Source organism: Phoca vitulina, unplaced genomic scaffold (genome assembly GCF_004348235.1).
Source record: "Phoca vitulina isolate PV1807 unplaced genomic scaffold, GSC_HSeal_1.0 scaffold73, whole genome shotgun sequence".
In the NCBI taxonomy this organism is placed as follows: domain Eukaryota; kingdom Metazoa; phylum Chordata; class Mammalia; order Carnivora; family Phocidae; genus Phoca; species Phoca vitulina.
In genome coordinates this window covers 5,820,912-5,839,241 of record NW_022589776.1, presented here as the reverse complement: position 1 = coordinate 5,839,241, position 18,330 = coordinate 5,820,912, and the positions used below count along the sequence as shown (strand labels likewise).

At 37.4% G+C, this 18,330-nt stretch overlaps 1 protein-coding gene and 1 pseudogene across 3 annotated transcripts in view; both read right to left on the bottom strand.

Annotated features, from left to right (window-relative positions):
- The window catches only part of RASAL2 (RAS protein activator like 2), a 360,239-nt gene that overhangs the window by 332,957 nt on the left and 8,952 nt on the right, over positions 1–18,330 (bottom strand). The gene's annotated exons all lie outside the window — the stretch shown is intronic.
- Positions 8,428–8,565, bottom strand: LOC116625156 (annotated as a pseudogene).

The window sequence follows — 18,330 nt, the reverse complement described above, 5'->3', positions numbered from 1 at the left end:
ACAACAAATGACAAAGAGAAAGCAAAACTACTTGATTTCTATTAGCAGAAAGTAGATCCAACACTGGACTGGGGTCTCTAACTATGAGCAAAGTCACAACCTGTTTTAGACCCAGTTTTCTTACCTATAACTATTTATTTCACAAAATTGTTATGAGGAACATGAAGGGAAACGTATATCACACATGTCCAAGAGCTACACAAATATAAATTTTTAATCCTTTAGTGAACAAAATACATTTTTTTTTTTTAAGATTTTTTATTTATTTATTTGAGAGAGAATGAGAGAGAGCACATGAGAGGGGGGAGGGTCAGAGGGAGAAGCAGACTCCCTGCCGAGCAGGGAGCCCGATGCGGGACTCGATCCAGGGACTCCAGGATCATGACCTGAGCCGAAGGCAGTCGCTTAACCAACTGAGCCACCCAGGCGCCCCAAAATACATTTTTTTATAAAGGAACATTAAGAGGAAATTGGAGGGTGCCTGGGTGGCTCAGTTGTTAAGCGTCTGCCTTCAGCTCAGGTCATGATCCCAGGATCCTGGGAGAGAGCCCCGCATCCGGCTGCCTGCTCCACAGGAAGCCTGCTTCTCCCTCTCCCACTCCCCCTGCTTGTGTTCCCTCTCTCACTGTCTCTCTCTCTGGCAAATAAATAAATAAAATCCTAAAAAAAAAAAAGAGGAAATTGGAAAAAGATTAAAAAATGTATTCACAAAATTTCAGAAGGTGATCTTATATAAAGAAAATATCATACTGATTTTCAAAAAGCAGTTAGGGATAAGTCTTAGGAACTAGACACCAGTAAGTCTGATGACACTCACCTGGAAAAACTTGAAAATGTATTATGAAACACGTGATTTGTGAAAACTCGGGGAAAAGGAGGTTGCTGGGATCCTGCTTTGATTATCCGTTAACACTTTAAAAGAACTTGAAAGAATCATATTGTCATATTCCAAATTTTAATTGGGTTTTATTTATAAGATTTTGCTACTTCCTTCACTGAGGTGTATTTTATTTTTAAACATAAGTAAATCTATTTTAAAATGCAGGTTTACAAGTTACTTAGAAGACTCATATAAGGACTTTTTTAACTAACATATGAAAACATCATACAGGGGCGCCTGGGTGGCTCAGTCGTTAAGCGTCTGCCTTCGGCTCAGGTCATGATCCCAGGGTTCTGGGATCGAGCCCTGCATTGGGCTCCCTGCTCAGTGGGAAGCCTGCTTCTCCCTCTCCCACCCTCCCCTCCCATTTGTGTTCCCTCTCTCACTGTGTGTCTCTCTGTCAAATAAATAAATAAAATCTTAAAAAAAAAGAAGAAAAAGAAAACATCATACAATACTTAATCAGAATGGGTTAGAGTTGAGTTCATCTCAGAAACTGAAACTGATTGAGATATTACCCTGTAAAGCTACTCTGGTCAAATCATCAAAAAGATTATGATTTAAACAGTTATCAGTTACTTTATTTCTCAAAGACTTCCAGTTAACTCTACTAAAGAAAGTAAAAAAGATTATTTTGACCTTTAAAAACACAAAACAGGGATGACTGGGTGCTCAGTTGGTTAAGTATCTGCCTTCAGCTCAGGTCATGATCCCAGAGTCCTGGGACTGAGTAGCACATTATGCTCCTTGCTTGGCGGGGAGCCTGCTTCTCCCTCTGCCTGCCGCTTCCCCTGCTTGTGCTCTCTCTCTGACAAATAAATAAATAAAATCTTTAAAAAAAAGAGAGAGAGAACACAAAATAGTCTCATTCCAAGGTCTTCAAAAGTATCCTTCAATATACGGCATGGCTCTGCAAAATGAGAACAATAATACTTTACCTCTAACAGGACTGTTATGAGATCAGATTGAGACATATTATGTGTGAATATGTTTTGAATGGTTAATAAGTCCTATACAAATGTTAGGCATTATATTAGCCTATGCTTAGCTCATCAACTGCAGACTGATGAATTAAACCGATAATGATAAAAATTAACAACCTGTTTTGTTAAGAAACTTTCAACAAAAGTATTCATATTTTTAAAAAGTATTATTTAACTGAAGTATTTATTTAAAAAGTTATAAAGTTTAATAATGGTTAATGATCTAAATAATGGACTCATAGAAGGCCTTTCTACTTCGGGCGCCAGGGTGGCTCAGTCGTTAAGCGTCTGCCTTCGGCTCAGGTCATGATCTCAGGGTCCTGGGTTCGGGTCCCATCGGGCTCCCTGCTCGTCAGGAAGCCTGCTTCTCCCTCTCCCACTCCCCCTGCTTGTGTTCCTGCTCTCGCTATCTCTCTGTCAAATAAATAAATAAAATCTTTAAAGAAAAAAAAAAAGACCTTTCTACCATTATATTACTCTAATGAATTCTTCTTGTATGTTGATACCCTAATGTACACAAGACTTTTAATTTACTGCAATAGTATACTCCCTCATGGAACCCACACCTTCATAAGGCCATAGTATATGTTCATTTAAGAAACAGTTACTGTTAGTTATGAAACTATCAAAATGAACAACACTCCCTTTCAATAAGCAGTTTTCAAAACAATAAGGAAACATACACAAATAAGTAGAACACAAGTTAGATGATGAAAAATTCCATAACAGAAATATAAACAAAGTTTAATAGAAGTTCAAAGAAGGCAAAAGTTATTTTTTTTTTTTAAGATTTTATTTATTTGACAGAGAGAGAGATAGCCAGAGCAGAAACACAAGCAGGGGGAGTGGGAGAGGGAGAAGCAGGCTTCCCGCTGAGCAGGGAGCCTGATGCAGGGCTCGATCCCAGGACCCTGGGATCATGATCTGAGCCAAAGGCAGACGCTTTAATGACCCTCCCACCCAAGCGCCCCACAAAAGTTATTTCTAGCTATAGGGGAAGGTAGATAAAGAAATGTCAGGAAAGACTTCAAGAAAGAAGTCATATTTGTGCTGGGTCCTAAAGGATGCCTAGGATTTGGAAAAATCCCTAAATAAAATACGTATTTCTCTGAAAGAAAAAATGCTTCCAGTTCACTAGGGAAAAAAACCTGTATCTTAGTAAATAGTACCAACATCCCTCCAGTCTTTCTTCACCATTAAACTAGAAGTTACCCTTGACATATCTCCCCATACCGAGTGTCCCATATCTAATCCTTCACCAAATCTTATCCATTTTAACCTCCTAAATATCTCCCAAGTCTGTCCACTTCTCTCTTCTCCACTAGCCCATCATCTCCCTAGCCCAAATTACCATCCTCTCTTGCCTAAAATGCAATAACCTTCTGACTGGTCTCTCTGCTGCACACCAATCTATGGAACCTCTCCACCTGGAACTTCACCCATTCCTAATACCTTTCACCTAGTTAACTCCCATTCACCCTTTAGATCTCAGTCACTTCCTCAAGAAAGCCCTTTCCATTCTCCCAAACTGAATTAGATCATTTAGTTATACACACTCAGGACAGACACCATGTACTTTCATATACAGTATTTGTAAGATTATAATTATATATTTATTCTGTGTTTGATTAATAATTACTGCCCTGACCAAACTATAATCACTATTAGGACAGGGCCCATAAATAATTTTGCCTTAGGAGGTGCCTGGGTGGCACAGTTGGTTAAGCTTCTGACTCTTGGTTTTGGCTCAGGTTGTGATCTCAGGGTGGTGAGATCAAGTCCCGGGTCAGGCTCTGCGCTTAGCAGGGAGTCTGCTTAAGATTCTCTTCTCCATCTGCCCCTCCCCCTGTGCTTGCTTATTTGCTTGCTTGCTTGCTCTCTCTCTCTCTTCCCCCCTTCTCTAAAATAAATAAATAAATCCTTAAAAAATAATAATTTTGCCGCCTTAGGTTAGACCTGCCAACATACATATTTGTTCCTAAGTCAATTTGTTTTTTTTTTTCAGTCAAAATATCTACGGTGAACCAACAAGTATAGACAGCATTGCCCTGCCTGCACCACACCATGTAGTCTGTGAGCCAAGCACAGCCCCTTCACCAGCTCCCCACACCTTTGCTTACCATTATATATTTAGCAAAAATTACTGTTTTTAAACCTAATAGTTAGCATGGTATAGTAGCTAATTACTTGCTAATAAGAAGCTTAGGAAGTTTAGTCTAAACCTAGAAAAATTTACTTTGCTTGCCAAAAATCAGCACCTTCAAAGAGGGGAAGAAAATATTTCAGTGATTTATTCAGGTCAAATAAGCATTCCCAACTTCCACTCCACCGTTTACGGGAAGAGATGTGCTGTGAAATTTGTAATCAGGGTTGTGCCATTAATAGTTTGTGGTATATCTGGAGGAATTTAAAGTAGCGTATGAAGATTTTTTGTTGTATTGAGTTAGACAGCTATGTGAATGACAGGAAAGCGATGTGGTGACCTCCTTGGAGCACTGACTTTGAAAAAGTAAAAGGCACTAAAGAAACCCAACTTGTCAGAGCTCAAGATCATACATACCTGAGAATGTGCAAACACCAGATTTGAAATTGCAGAAAGAAAAGAATACTACTGATTTGCCCTTGGACGCGTTGTTATTCAGGCCCAAACCAGATATAGAAGGATGTCTGCTATCAGCCAAAATGGATTAGTAAGGACTAGATTTGCCCTTTGGCCTAAAGTAACTAAAATTATTATTTTCTTATATTAAATCTCTCTGAAAGATAAAACAAAAACAACATCTTATTGTGGGCTTCATAAGTATTGTAAAATGTATGACAATAGCACAAAGACCAAAAAGTGAGAAATGGGAGTATAATGTTATAAGGTTCTTACATACACATGAAACAGTATAATATCACTTGAAGGTAAACTGTTATAAGCTAAAGTAAATATACTATAAAGTAATCACTAAAATAATACAAAAAAGCTAGAAAGAATTACAAAAAAATACACGATTAATACAAAAAGCATTAAAAGACTAAGAGAGAAAAGAACAAATAGCACAAATAAAAAATAAATAGTAGGATAGATTTAAACCCAACCATTCAATTCAAACCCAACCAATCACATTAAATATAAATAATTAATCATATTAAGTATAGTCTAAATACCCCAGTTGCAAGACTAGATAAAAGATCAAGACCCAATTTTATGCTGCCTACAGGAGACTTTTATTTTTTTAATATTTTATTTATTAATTTGACAGAGAGAGACACAGTGAGAGAGGGAACACAAGCAGGGGGAGTGGGAGAGTGAGAAGCAGGCCTCCTGCAGAGCAAGGAGCCCGATGCGGGGCTCGATCCCAGGACCCTGGGATCATGCCCTGAGCCGAAGGCAGATGCTCAACGACTGAGCCACCTAGGCGCCCCAGGAGACTTTAAATATAAACAATGAAGTGGGTTAAAAGTAAAAGGATGGAAAAAGATATTCAATATTAACACAAATCTCAAGAAAGTGGGACTGGCTATATTATTCAGATAAAACAGATTCCAGAACAAAGAATATCACCAGAGATAAAGGGACAGTTTATAACAATAAAGTACATAACATCATGTCTTCATCAAGAGGATACAATACACCTAAATGCCAATGCTCCTAATAAAGCGTCAATATATGGAGTAAGACCTGGTAGAACTGCAGGAAAAAATTGACAAATCCACAATTACAGCCAAAGACTTCAATAAATCTCTCTCAATAACTAATAGAAAACCAAGAAGAATATAGATTTGCACAATACTATCAACCAACTAGACATAATAAATAAAATAAAACACTCCACAGCAAAAATACATATTAAGTGTATACTACATTCTGGGCCATAAAACAAGTCTCAGTAAATTTAAAGGGATTCAAATCATACAAAGTATATTGTTGACCACAAATCAGAAATCAGTAATAAAAAGATATCTGGAAAACCCTCAAATACCTAAAAATTATATAACATACTTTTACATAGTTCATGGGTCAAAAACAATATATATATTTTTAAAGTGGAAGAGGGAGAAGCAGGCTTCCCGCAGAGCAGGGAGCCCGATGTGGGGCTCGATCCCAGGACCCTGGGATCATGACCTGAGCTGAAGGCAGACACTTAACGACCAAGCCACCCAGGCGCCCCAAAAACAATAATGAAAGAGAAATGAGAGGGGGCAGCAGGCTCCCTGCTACTCTGCCTGATTGTGCTCTCTCTCTCTCTGTCAAATAAATAAAAAATCTTAAAAGAAGAAAGAAAGAAAGAAAGAAAATGCCTTTACTAGAAAAGAGGAAAGGTCTCAAATCACTGGCCTCAGATTCTACACTAACAAACTAGCAAGCAAAGGAATAACAAATGAAACCCAAAGTACACAGAAGAAAAGAAAAAAGGATCAGAAGAGAAATCAATGAAATTAAAAACAAAGAAAAGAAATTTAAAAAGGCAATGAAACCGAAAGCTGATTCTCAGATCAGTAAAATTGATAAACCTAAACCAGACTGATGGGGGATAAAATAGGTAAGACACAAATTTACAATATCAGGAATGAAAGAAGTAACATTGTTAGAGATTCTACAGATATTAAAATAAGGAAATACTGGGGCGCCTGGGTGGCTCAGTCGTTAAGCGTCTGCCTTCGGCTCAGGTCATGATCCCGGGGTCCTGGGATCGAGCCCCGCATCGGGCTCCATGCTCCGCGGGAAGCCTGCTTCTCCCTCTCCCACTCTCCCTGCTTGTGTTCCCTCTCTCACTGTGTCTCTGTCAAATAAATAAATAAAATCTTTAAAAAAAAAAAATAATAAGGAAATATTATGAACATTTTATGCTGATACATTTGACAACTGAGACAAAACTGACATAATCCTACAAAGACACAAACAATAAATGACCTTATATCTATTAAAGAAATTGGATTTGAAGTGAAAAATCTTCCCACAAAGAGAAGTCAAAGTCCAGATGTCTTCTCTGATGAATTTTAACAAATGTACAAGGAATAGTACCAATTCTATACAAACTCTTGCAGAAAATTAAACATGAAAGTAATACCTTAGGGGCACCTGGGTGGCTCAGTCGTTAAGCGTCTGCCTTCGGCTCAGGTCATGATCCCAGGGTCCTGGGATCGAGCCCCGCATCGGGCTCCCTGCTCCGCAGGAAGCCTGCTTCTCCCTCCCACTCCCCCTGCTTGTGTTCCCTCTCTTGCTGTGTCTCTCTCTGTCAAATACATAAAATCTTTAAAAAAAAAAAAAAAGAAAGAAATACCTTACAATGCATACTATGATTTCAGCACATTCTGAAACCAAAGCCAGAGATATCAAAAGAAAACCACAAACCAGTATTTTTCCATGAATACAGATGCAAAATTATTTAACATAATTTTAGCAAAACAAATCAAACAAATTAAGCAACACATAAAAAGGTTAATAACACATGACCAAGTAAGGTTTATGCCAGAATGGCAAGTTGGTTTCAAAAGTCAGTGTAATTAGGGGTGCCTGGGTGGCTCAGTTGGTTAAGCGTCTGCCTTTGGCTCAGGTCATGGAACTGGGGTCCTGGGATCAAGCCCCGTGCTGGGCTCCCTGCCGCTGCTTCTCCCTCTCCCTCTGCCCCCCACCCCTCGCCAGGTCATGCTGTCTCAAATAAAAATAAAACCTTTTTAAAAAAAAATCAATGTAGGAGCGCCTGGGTGGCTCAGTCGTTAAGCGTCTGCCTTCGGCTCAGGGCATGATCCCAGGGTCCTGGGGTCGAGCCCCGCATCGGGCTCCCTGCTCGGCGGGAAGCCTGCTTCTCCCTCTCCCACTCCCCCTGCTTGTGTTCCCTCTCTCGCTGTGTCTCTCTCTGTCGAATAAATAAATAAAATCTTAAAAAAAAATCAATGTAATTAATATTAAAAGACTAAAAGAGAAAAAATATATGATCATCTCAATAAAGAAAATGCATTTCACAAAAAAATTCAACATCCATTCCTGATTTAAAAAACAAAAAACAACCCTCTCAAGAAACTAGGAACAGAAGAAAACGTCTTCAAATTGATAAAGGGCATCTTACAGAAAAACAACAACAAAAAAAACCAAAGCTAACATCACACTTAAATGGTAAAAGACTGAAAATTTTCTTTCTTTCTTTCTTTTTTTTTTTTTTTTAAAGTAAGTTCTACGCCCAATGTGGGGCTTGAACTCATGACCCGGAGATCAAGAGTCACATGCTCTACTGACTGAGCCAGCCAGGAGTCCCTGAACATTTTTCAGCTAAAAGAAGAAAGGATGTCTGCTCCCATCATTTCTATTAAGCATCATCCTGAAAGTTCTAGCCAATGTAATCAGGCAAGAAAAAATAATAAAAGGCATCCTGTTTGGAAAAGAAGTAAAACTGTCTTTATATGCAGAGAATATATATGATTCTCTATACAGAAAAGCCAATTTAATCTACAAAAAAATTCACTAGAGATAGCAAATGAGTTTATTAGCAAGTGTGTAGAATACAAGATGACATGCAAAAATCTATTATAGTTCTGTATACTAGCTACAAATAATTGAATTAAATTTTTTTAAATCATACAAGCTGTAATATTATCAAAATTATGAAATACTCAGGGGCAAATCTAACCAAAAATGTGCAAGACCGTATACTGAAAACTTTAAACTGATAAGAACAGATACTACACTTGATCTTAGCCAAAAGGCCGAGAAGCGATATATACTGAAAACTTTGTAGAGAGAAATTAAAGACAAAATAGAGAAATGTACTGAATTGAAAGACTGATATTGTTATGATATTAATCCCCTAGCAGACTGACTCTAAAATTTATATGGGCATGGCAAATGACCTAGACTAGCCAAAATAACTTTTTTCTTTTTTAAAAATTTTATATACTTATTTATTTGAGAGAGAGAGAGAGAATGCACGCATATGAGTGGGGGGGGGGGGGGGGGGGAGGGGGGGGGGGGGGGGGAGGGGGGTGTAGAGGGGTAGGGAGAGAGATCATCACAACCCTGAGATCACAACCTGAGCCGGAACTGACAGTCAGACACTAAACTGACTGAGCCATCCAGGCGCCCTGGCCAAAATAGCTTTTAAAAAGAAAAACAAAGTTAGAGGATTTATACTTGACCTCAAAACTCTTTTTTTTTTTTAAAGATTTTATTTATTTGACAGAGAGAGCACAAGCAGAGGGAGAGAGAGGGAGAAGCAGGCTCCCTGCTGAGCAAGGAGCCCGATGTGGTACTCAATCCCAGGACCCTGGGATCATGACCCAGGCCGAAGGCAGCTGCTTAACCGACTGAGCCACCCAGGCATCCCTGACCTCAAAACTTATTATAAAATTATAGTAATTGGGTGCCTGGGTGAATTTTGATGATGTTGATTTTTTTTTCCTTCTATGGGTTGTGCTTTTGGTTTTTATTTCAGAAATCTTTATCTCAGGGGCATGAGTTTGAGCCCCACAGTGCGTGTAGACTTACTAAAAATAAATAAACTTTAATAAAAAGAAAAATAAAATCTTCATGTAGCCCTAGATCACAAAGATTTTCTCCCTCTGGCCCTCCCCCCTCTCATGCTCTCTCTGTCTCATTCTTCTTCTGCTTCTCCCTCTGGCCCTCCCCCCTCTCATGCTCTCTCTGTCTCATTCTTTCTCTCTCAAATAAATAAAATCTTAAAAAAAAAAAAAGACTTGTATACAAATGTTCACAGAAGCTTTATTTGTCATAGTCAAAAAAATGCAACCCAAATGTTCATCAAAAGGTGAACTGACAGGCGTGCCTGGGTGGCTCAGTCAGTTAAGTGTCCGACTCTTGATTTCCTCTCAGCCTGCATCGGGTTCTGTGCTCAGCAGATTGTGCTTGAGATTCACTCTCTCCCTTTCACCCTCACCCCCACATGCACATGCTCTCTCCCTCTAAAATAATAAATAAACAAGGTGAACTGATAAATAATTGTGGAATAGCCAATGGAATTCAATACTACTCAGCAATACAAAGAAATTAACTACTGATATGTGAAACAACATGGATGAATCTCAAAATGTTCTGAACAAAAGAAGCCAGACTAGAAATAAGTATATATTGTATGATTCCATTTATTCAAAATTCTTGAAAACCTAAACTAATCCATAAAGACAGAAAGCATATTACTGGTTATCTGGTCATGTGGTAGGAGGCATGGGGCAGTCAGATTACAAAGGGAGGCAAGGAAACTTTTCAGAGGAACTAGATGCTCATTTTCTTGATTGTGGTGGTGGTTGCACAGTTACTAACATATTTCAAAACCTATCAAATTATACTTTAAATATGTATAGTTTGTTGCATATCAAAAACATCATATGAACTCATATTTTTAAAGATATATGAACTCGGGGCACCTGGGTGGCTCAGTCGGTTAAGAATCTGCCTTCAGCTCAGGTCATGATCCCAGGGTCCTGGGATCAAGCCCTGAATCAGGGCTCCCTGCTCAACAGGGAGTCTGCTTCTCCTTCTCCCTTTCCTTCTCCCTCTAACCACCCCACCCCCACTCATGCTCTCTCTCTCTCAAATAAAAATCTTTTAAAAAAAAAAGATGAACTGATCAGAACTTAAGACTATATCTCACTTCCCCTTGCTACATTGTCCATAGCTCAAAAAAAATCACAGATTTTGAGAAATTACAATCTATTAGTAGGAAAGAAGTTAAATTTCAGAACCAATTCACACACTTTACTATGTATAAATCATCCTTTAAGTTTCTGAGTCCTTGAAATACAAACTTCAGGATAGATTAAAATTATAAAGCATATGTACCACAAGGATAGCCAGGTTCAAGAGGAACTAAGAGGAAAGCAGGTAAGATCCATCAAGAGGCCACTGTTCCTGGGCTTTTAGAGAAGAACATGTGAATTCTATAAATATCCTAAAATATCTGCTATCTGGCCAAACTCTGATCAATATTTGGTTTTACCTGGCTCTATGAAAGCAGATCCTCTTTTTAGAATTAATGATATTAAAGTGGAGAGCCACCTGAAATGTAAATCCTGGAATAAATAAAGCTACGTCCCAAATGAATACAACTCATGGTTCTTAAGACGGTGTGGTCTCTTAAATTTCAGTATTCTCAGTGTCTCGATCAAAGAAACAACAGGCCTAGAAAGGCATTCTTTTATTTAAAAAACAATTTTCCTATTTTGTATTACTGCTAAAAATACATAAATTTTAGTTAGCTAACAGGCTTAACTTTTTTTAAATATAGCAATATCATGGGGTGCCTGGATGGTTCAATCAGTTAAGCATTCAACTCTTGATTTCAGCTCAGGTCATGATCTCAGGGTCCTGAGATCAATCCCCCCTTTGGGCTCCACACTGAGCGTGGAGCTTGCTTAGGATTCTCTCTCGCCCTCTGCCCCTCCCCACCCCCAGCCATGTGCTCTCTTTCTCTCTCTAAAAAAAAAAAAGAAAGAAAGAAATATCATACTATTCATCCACATACAGCTTTCTCATGTTGTATACAGTTAATAAAACTTGGACAATTCTACAAAGATATTCAGAAACATTGTAACAACATCCAAAGCATATCCAGCAGATCAAATGTCATCAGTTTACAGTTATGGTGGTATATAAAACACATAGGTAAACTACAGGTTCAAGGTTCAAATTAACAAACATCACACTTTATGCTTTTATAGTAACAGTTTGAATTTTTTATAGGTGAGAAGCCAAATTATATAGTAGTTAAGAACGTAACTCAAGAGCGAACTGCCTGGATTCAAATCCCACATCAGCCACTTACTTCCTATACACCATGAGCAAGTTCCTTTACAACTCTATGACTCTGATTCCTCATCTACAAAATGAGGGTAATAAAAGTATTTACTTCATAGGGTATTCATGAAGATTAAATAAATTCATAGGCATAAAGCACCCAGAACTGTGCCTGGCTCATCATAAGCACCCAAGAAGTTTTACTTTGTCATTATTGCTGCTGCTATAATTATGCTCCTGATTGGCCCTGTTACTAGAGTTAAGATTAGTGTATGGTATAATTAACACTATCACTGACAATTTAAAAAATACGAATATATCGACTAAGAACTAATATAAAACAAGGATTTGAAAAGACAGTTTTCCAAATAAAATCTAAAAATGGCCAATAAACACATGAAAAGATACTCAACACCACTAATCATTAGGGAAATGAAAATCAAAACCACAATGAGATACCACTTCACACCTACTAAGATGGCTAGAATCAAAAAGAATGGAAAATAACAATAAATAAGTGTGGGCAAGAATGTGGAGACACTGGAACCCTTGTGTATTACTGGTAGGAATATAAAAGGGTACAGATACTGTGGAAAAGTCTGGCTGTTTCTCAAAAGGTTAAACAGAACTACCATAAGATCCAGCAATTCTACTCCTAGGTACATATCTAAAAAAACTGAAAGCAACTTCTCAGTGAGATATTTGCACACCAGTGTTCATAGAAGCATTATTCACAATAACCAAGAGGTGGAAACAACCCAGTATTCGCCAACAGATGAATAAACAAACTGTTATATATACTTACAATGGAAAATTATTTGGCCATTAAAAGAATGAAATTTTGATATAAGCTACAAGGATGATATATGCCACCTTGAAGACATTATGTTTAGTGAAATAAGCCAGACACAGAAGGAAAAATATTGTATGATTCTACTTGTATGAAGTACCTAGAATAGACAAATTCATAGAGACAGGAAGTAGAATAGAGGTTACCAGGAGGGGAAAAAGGACAGTTATTGTTTACCAGGTACAGAGTGTTTGTTGGGGATAATGAAAATAATTTGAGTATAGATAGTGCTGAGGATTACACAACATTGTGACTGTATTTTTAAAAATAACTTTTTTTTGGGCGCCTGGGTGGCTCAGTTGGTTGAGCGACTGCCTTCGGCTCAGGTCATGATCCTGGAGTCCCTGGATCGAGTCCCTCGTCGGGCTCCCTGCTCGGCGGGGAGTCTGCTTCTCCCTCTGACCCTCCCCCCTCTCATGTGCTCTCTCTCATTCTCTCTCTCTCAAATAAATAAATAAAATCTTTAAAAATAAAAAAATAAAAATAAAATAAAAATAAAAATAACTTTTTTAAGATTTTATTTTTATGTAATCTCTATACCCAACGTGGGGTTCAAACTTACAACCCCAAGATCAAGAGTCCCATGGTCCACAGCCTGAACCAGCCAGGTGCCCCAGGACTATATTTGAATTGTACACTTACAAATGGTTAAAATGAAATTTAGTATGTATATTTTACCACACACACACAAAAAGAATCTACTGGTTATTCTATCAAGCATTTTCACTTTTATTGCTGCAGTTCACCAAAGAAGAACTCGATATCCATTCTTAACTACATAACTCTGAAAGAGGCAGAGAGCATTAATAAGACCTACTGCTAAACTCTAAAACAACTTAGAAAAGAATTAAAATGCTACTTTAAACAGCTTGTGATACATTTTAACACAAATATATTAAATTGGAAACAGTAATTATGAACTTAGATAATAAAGATAGGGTAATCTTTCAAAAAAACAAAAAAGGTACTGGATTGGAACTGATTCCAACCTTACCCAGATTCTAATCTTACTTCACCAAGAATCTTTAAAGCATTAACTATTTCATGACTACTTCCCCCAAAAAATAAAGACTTACCATGTTTCATAAATTTGTTGAAAGAAAAAAAAAAAAACAGGCTATTTCAGATTGCAGGAAAAAAAGCAATTTTGTAAAAACATAATTTTATATAATATGCTTACAAGTAAATGGAATAACATTACTGATTATATAAGAGAAACATCATTGTTAGTTAAGTTTCAGAAAAAGAAAGATTACTGGCCAATAGCTATAACACAGTAACACCTCTTCAAGGTGACGCTCTGGCCTGACAATCAAGATTTATACCAAAAACATAACCTAAAGTGCAACTAACTAAAAATTTCCTCTTAAGACTTTCTGACTTAAAAAAAAAAAAAAAAAAAAAAGACTTTCTGACTTAAACAAAACAGCAAGAAATATGGCCCTATCAAATCTTCTGGATTACCTTTCTATTTTAATAGGAATCACCACAGATGATGCTGTTCTTTCTTAACCATGTTATCAAGCTATATTAAAAAATAGTCATATAAATCTTCATGTCTATAAAAAGGAAAACTATGAAGTTTTTATGAAACCAGAAAATACTAAAGAGAGTCTTTTCTTAGATATCAAAACATGTCTTTTGTTAGTATTGTCCTGGCCATCTTTTTCAAGGTCTGTTTGTTGCTACAAACTTATCCCCAACCACCTGGGAAAAACTAGCCCATTTCAAAATTGGAACATGCGTTATAAAGGCCTTGGGTTTCCTCATTCAGAGGCATTCTTGAAGTTTACAAATACAGGACCCCTGGGTGGCTCAGTCCATTAAGCGTCTGCCTTTGGATCAGGTCATGATCCCAGGGTTCTGGGATTGAGTCCCTCCCTCTCCCTCTGCCCTTCCCCCTGCCCATGTTCTCTCTTTCTCTCTCACTGACTCTCTCGCTTGCTCTCAAATAAATAAAATTTAAAAAAAAAAAAAAAAATTTACAAATACAAAGAATTGTATGTAGTGAAGCCTAAGGGAATCATGGGAGCAAGATATTTATATTTTATATCCTGCCCAAATTTAATCTAAACAAAATTTCCTACAAGCCTCCACAAATATTAACTAGGTACAGGATTCCTAGTTTCACTTCCAAACTGCTCTATATCATTGTCAAAAGTTAAACTACTTTGTTCCTTTCTAAGTTTGCTCCTTTCTGACTTAGTAAGGCAAGCTTATGATTATATAATACATGCTAAATAAAACAGCTAACTGATAAAAGAAAATGTGGGTATGATTCCAACTATATAGAATTCTGGAAAAGGCAAACTATAGCGACAGTAAAAGTATCAGTGGTTGCCATGGGGTAGGGTGTAGGGGATATGAAGAGATGAATAAACAGAGCACAGAGGATAAAGGCAGTGAAAATATTCTGTAGGAGGGGCACCTGGCAGCTCAGTGAATGGAGCATGCCACTCTTGATCTCGGGGTTGTGAGTTGGAGCCCCATGTTGGTATGGAGATTACTTAAAAAATAAAATCAAAAGGAAGGAAGGGAGGGAGGGAAGGAAGGAGGATGGAAGAAAGGAAGGAAGGAAAAGAATATAAGGAAAAGAAAGGAAAATAAAGGAGAAAAAGAAAGATTGATTGATTCTGTATGATACGAAAATAGTGGATACATGTCACTCATTTGTCCAAACCCACAAAATTTATACACCAAGAGTGAACCCTAGTATGAACTACAGACTTTGCCTGATAATGACGTGTTAATGTAGGTTCATCAACTGTAACAAATGTGTCACTCTGGCCAGAGATGTTGATATGCGGGGAGGTTATGCAGATGTCGGGACAAGGAATATATGGTAAATCTCCGTACCTTCCTCTCAATTTTGCTGTGAATCTAAATCTGCTCTAAAAAAAAGTACTTAAAAAAAAAAAAGAAAATTTGGTTAATTGGTTGTCTATATAAACTATGATTTTCCAGAGTCTAATTCATTTTCCTACCCTTTTTTTTCTGAAGAAAAGATTTTCAGTTAATTTTGTCATTAATGTTAATTCTCATTGCCATTCCTTGAATTAGGCTTTGTGTGACATAATAAACCTCCCTAGAATATACCTAAATTAAATCCATGCTAAAACCTCAGTTCTTAACACAGTACTATATAAGACATACACCTTAGTTGTTCATCCAGCTAAAACTAAATGAACTTATATTCAAAACATGTTCAAAAGAATTTTGGGGGTGCCTGGGTGGCTCAGTTGGTGAAGCATCTGCCTTCGGCTCGGGTCATGATCTCAGGGTCCTGGGATCAAGCCCCGCAGCTCAGCGAGGAGTCTACTTCTACCTCTCCCTCTGCTGCTTCCCCTGCTTGTGCTCTCCCTGTCAAATAAATAAATAAATCTTTAAAAAAAAAAAAAGAATTTTCATGAATGTCACTTCCTTCTTAATACTCTGAGAAACAAAGAGTAGAAGGAGGACACCAAGAGCTGAGAGGAAAGCCACCAACTATGTTCTTAGAGTATTTGAACCATTATGTGTCTATGTCAGGTTATTTCAGTTGGACTCTAACATAGTATAAATAAAGCCACGGTCATGGATTTGACCCTTAGCAGACCAACTGCTTTGACTCTATACTCATGCCCTTCCCTCTTTCATTTGGAAATATGCCATTAATGAAAAGGAATACCACTGGAAAAAAAAACTCCATTTTTTGAAGGGCAGTGTTATTAGCATTAGAACTCTGAGGACTTTTAATACGTGCTAAATAATGCTTAAGGCACTATATGAAAGCTACGCAAAAATACTTCAATATGTTGAAAGTAGCAATACAGAAGTAGGATTTAAATTACAGGCCATAATTTCATATATTTGTGGTAGGAATTGCTTTCCAGGAAGGTCACACCAATTTGGTACCAAGTCTCAGGCCTTTAAAGACATACTCTTCGGGGCACCTGGGTGGCTCAGTCGTTAAGCGTCTGCCTTCGGCTCAGGTCATGATCCCAGGGTCCTGGGATCGAGCCCCACATCGGGCTCCCTGTTCGGCGGGAAGCCTGCTTCTCCCTCTCCCACTCCCCCTGCTTGTGTTCCCTCTCTCGCTGTGTCTCTCTCTGTCAAATAAATAAATAAAATCTTAAAAAAATAAATAAAGATATACTCTTCTAGTAATTCAGCCTAAGGGAACAGTGAGAAGTTCAATTCAAAGACTTGTGCACAAAGACAATCAGTAGACTATTAATATACAAATTTGGGAAAATGTTAATGTCTAAAATAGGATATTGGTTAAATAAGTTATATTAAATTATACTCATTAACAAATTATGTTTTCATATTATAAAGGCTTAGTAATAAAACAGTGTGATACTGACACATCAATATAGACAGACCAACAGAATAGAGTAGAAAATCTTGAAAGAAACAAAACATATGAATGGTAGTCTACCAAAGGATAGAGAAGTCATCTTAAACCAGTGGAGAAAAGATGAGTTATTCAACAAATGGTGTTAGGACAACTGGAAAGCCATCTTTCTAAAAATGAAATTGTAGGGGCGCCTGGGTGGCTCAGTCGTTAAGTGTCCGCCTTCGGCTCAGGTCATGATCCCAGGGTCCTGGGATCGAGCCCCACATCGGGCTCTCTGCTCCGCGGGAAGCCTGCTTCTCCCTCTCCCATTCCCCCTGCTTGTGTTCCCTCTCTCGCTGTGTCTCTCTCTGTCAAATAAATAAATAAATTCTTTAAAAAAAAAAAATAAATAAAAATAAAAATAAAAATGAAATTGTATCTGTATCTCATACCTTATAGCAGGATGAATTCCAAATGGATCAAAGATTTAAGTATAAAAAATGAAAACAAAGAAGTACTTGACAAACCATGGAAGAATTATTTTATAACCTCAGAATAGGAAAGGCCATGCTAACTATAACATAAAAACAAAGAGCCATAAAAGAGCGGATACATTCAACTGCATGAAAATAATTTTCTTATAGAGAGGGAAAGAAAAGACAAATGAAAATACTGGCAACTCATTACAGATAAAAGCCTCCTTATTTAATAAGGAGTTCCTACAAATCACTAGGAAAAAGATCCAACAACCCAATAAAAATGGGCAAAAGATATGTACAATTCACCGAAAAGGATGTATTTAAATGGCTCTGTAAGACAATCAATGTAAGAGATATGAAAAATTAAATTTAAAACTATTTTCATCAATTAGATTGTCATATTAAAAAATTCTTGATAATTCCCTATGTGTAGAGAGATAGGCATTCTCATACACTGCTGGCAAAATAGAAATAGTTACAACCTATAACAAGAGCAATCTGGAAATATCTTTCAAAATTACAAGTACACATATCTTTGACCTAGCGACTCTATGAACTTTCTTACAAAAATATTCATACACAAGCAAAATGGCTTATATTCAAGATTATTCACTGTATTATCACTTGTACCAGCAAAACTTGGGGACTGGTTAAATAAATTATGATTCATTCAGGCATTATGCAGCCACAAAAAGAATGAGGAACTGCTTTACAAACTGACAGGAAACTATGTCAAAAATATATTAATAAGTGTGTAGAGAGAGGGGATGTGAGGCAGGAATAACACAAGGTGCAGATAAATTCCTTTAACGGGTTATCATTTGTATAAAAAAGGAGAAAAAAGCAATATACACAGTAAAAACTATGATAATATCAATTCAGATATAAAGCAATTAACAACTGGCTCCAGACCCCCAGAACTCCCAGCCAACTTCCTTTGCGGGCCTGCTCCAGTCCATCACTAACCTTGAAAAAAACATGACCTTACATTTTTGTGAACGAAATTTCTTGGACCCCACTCTTGGTGGAGTTTTTACATATCTATTTATCTGTTTCTCTGGGCAGGGAATAGGTATGCGAGCATACA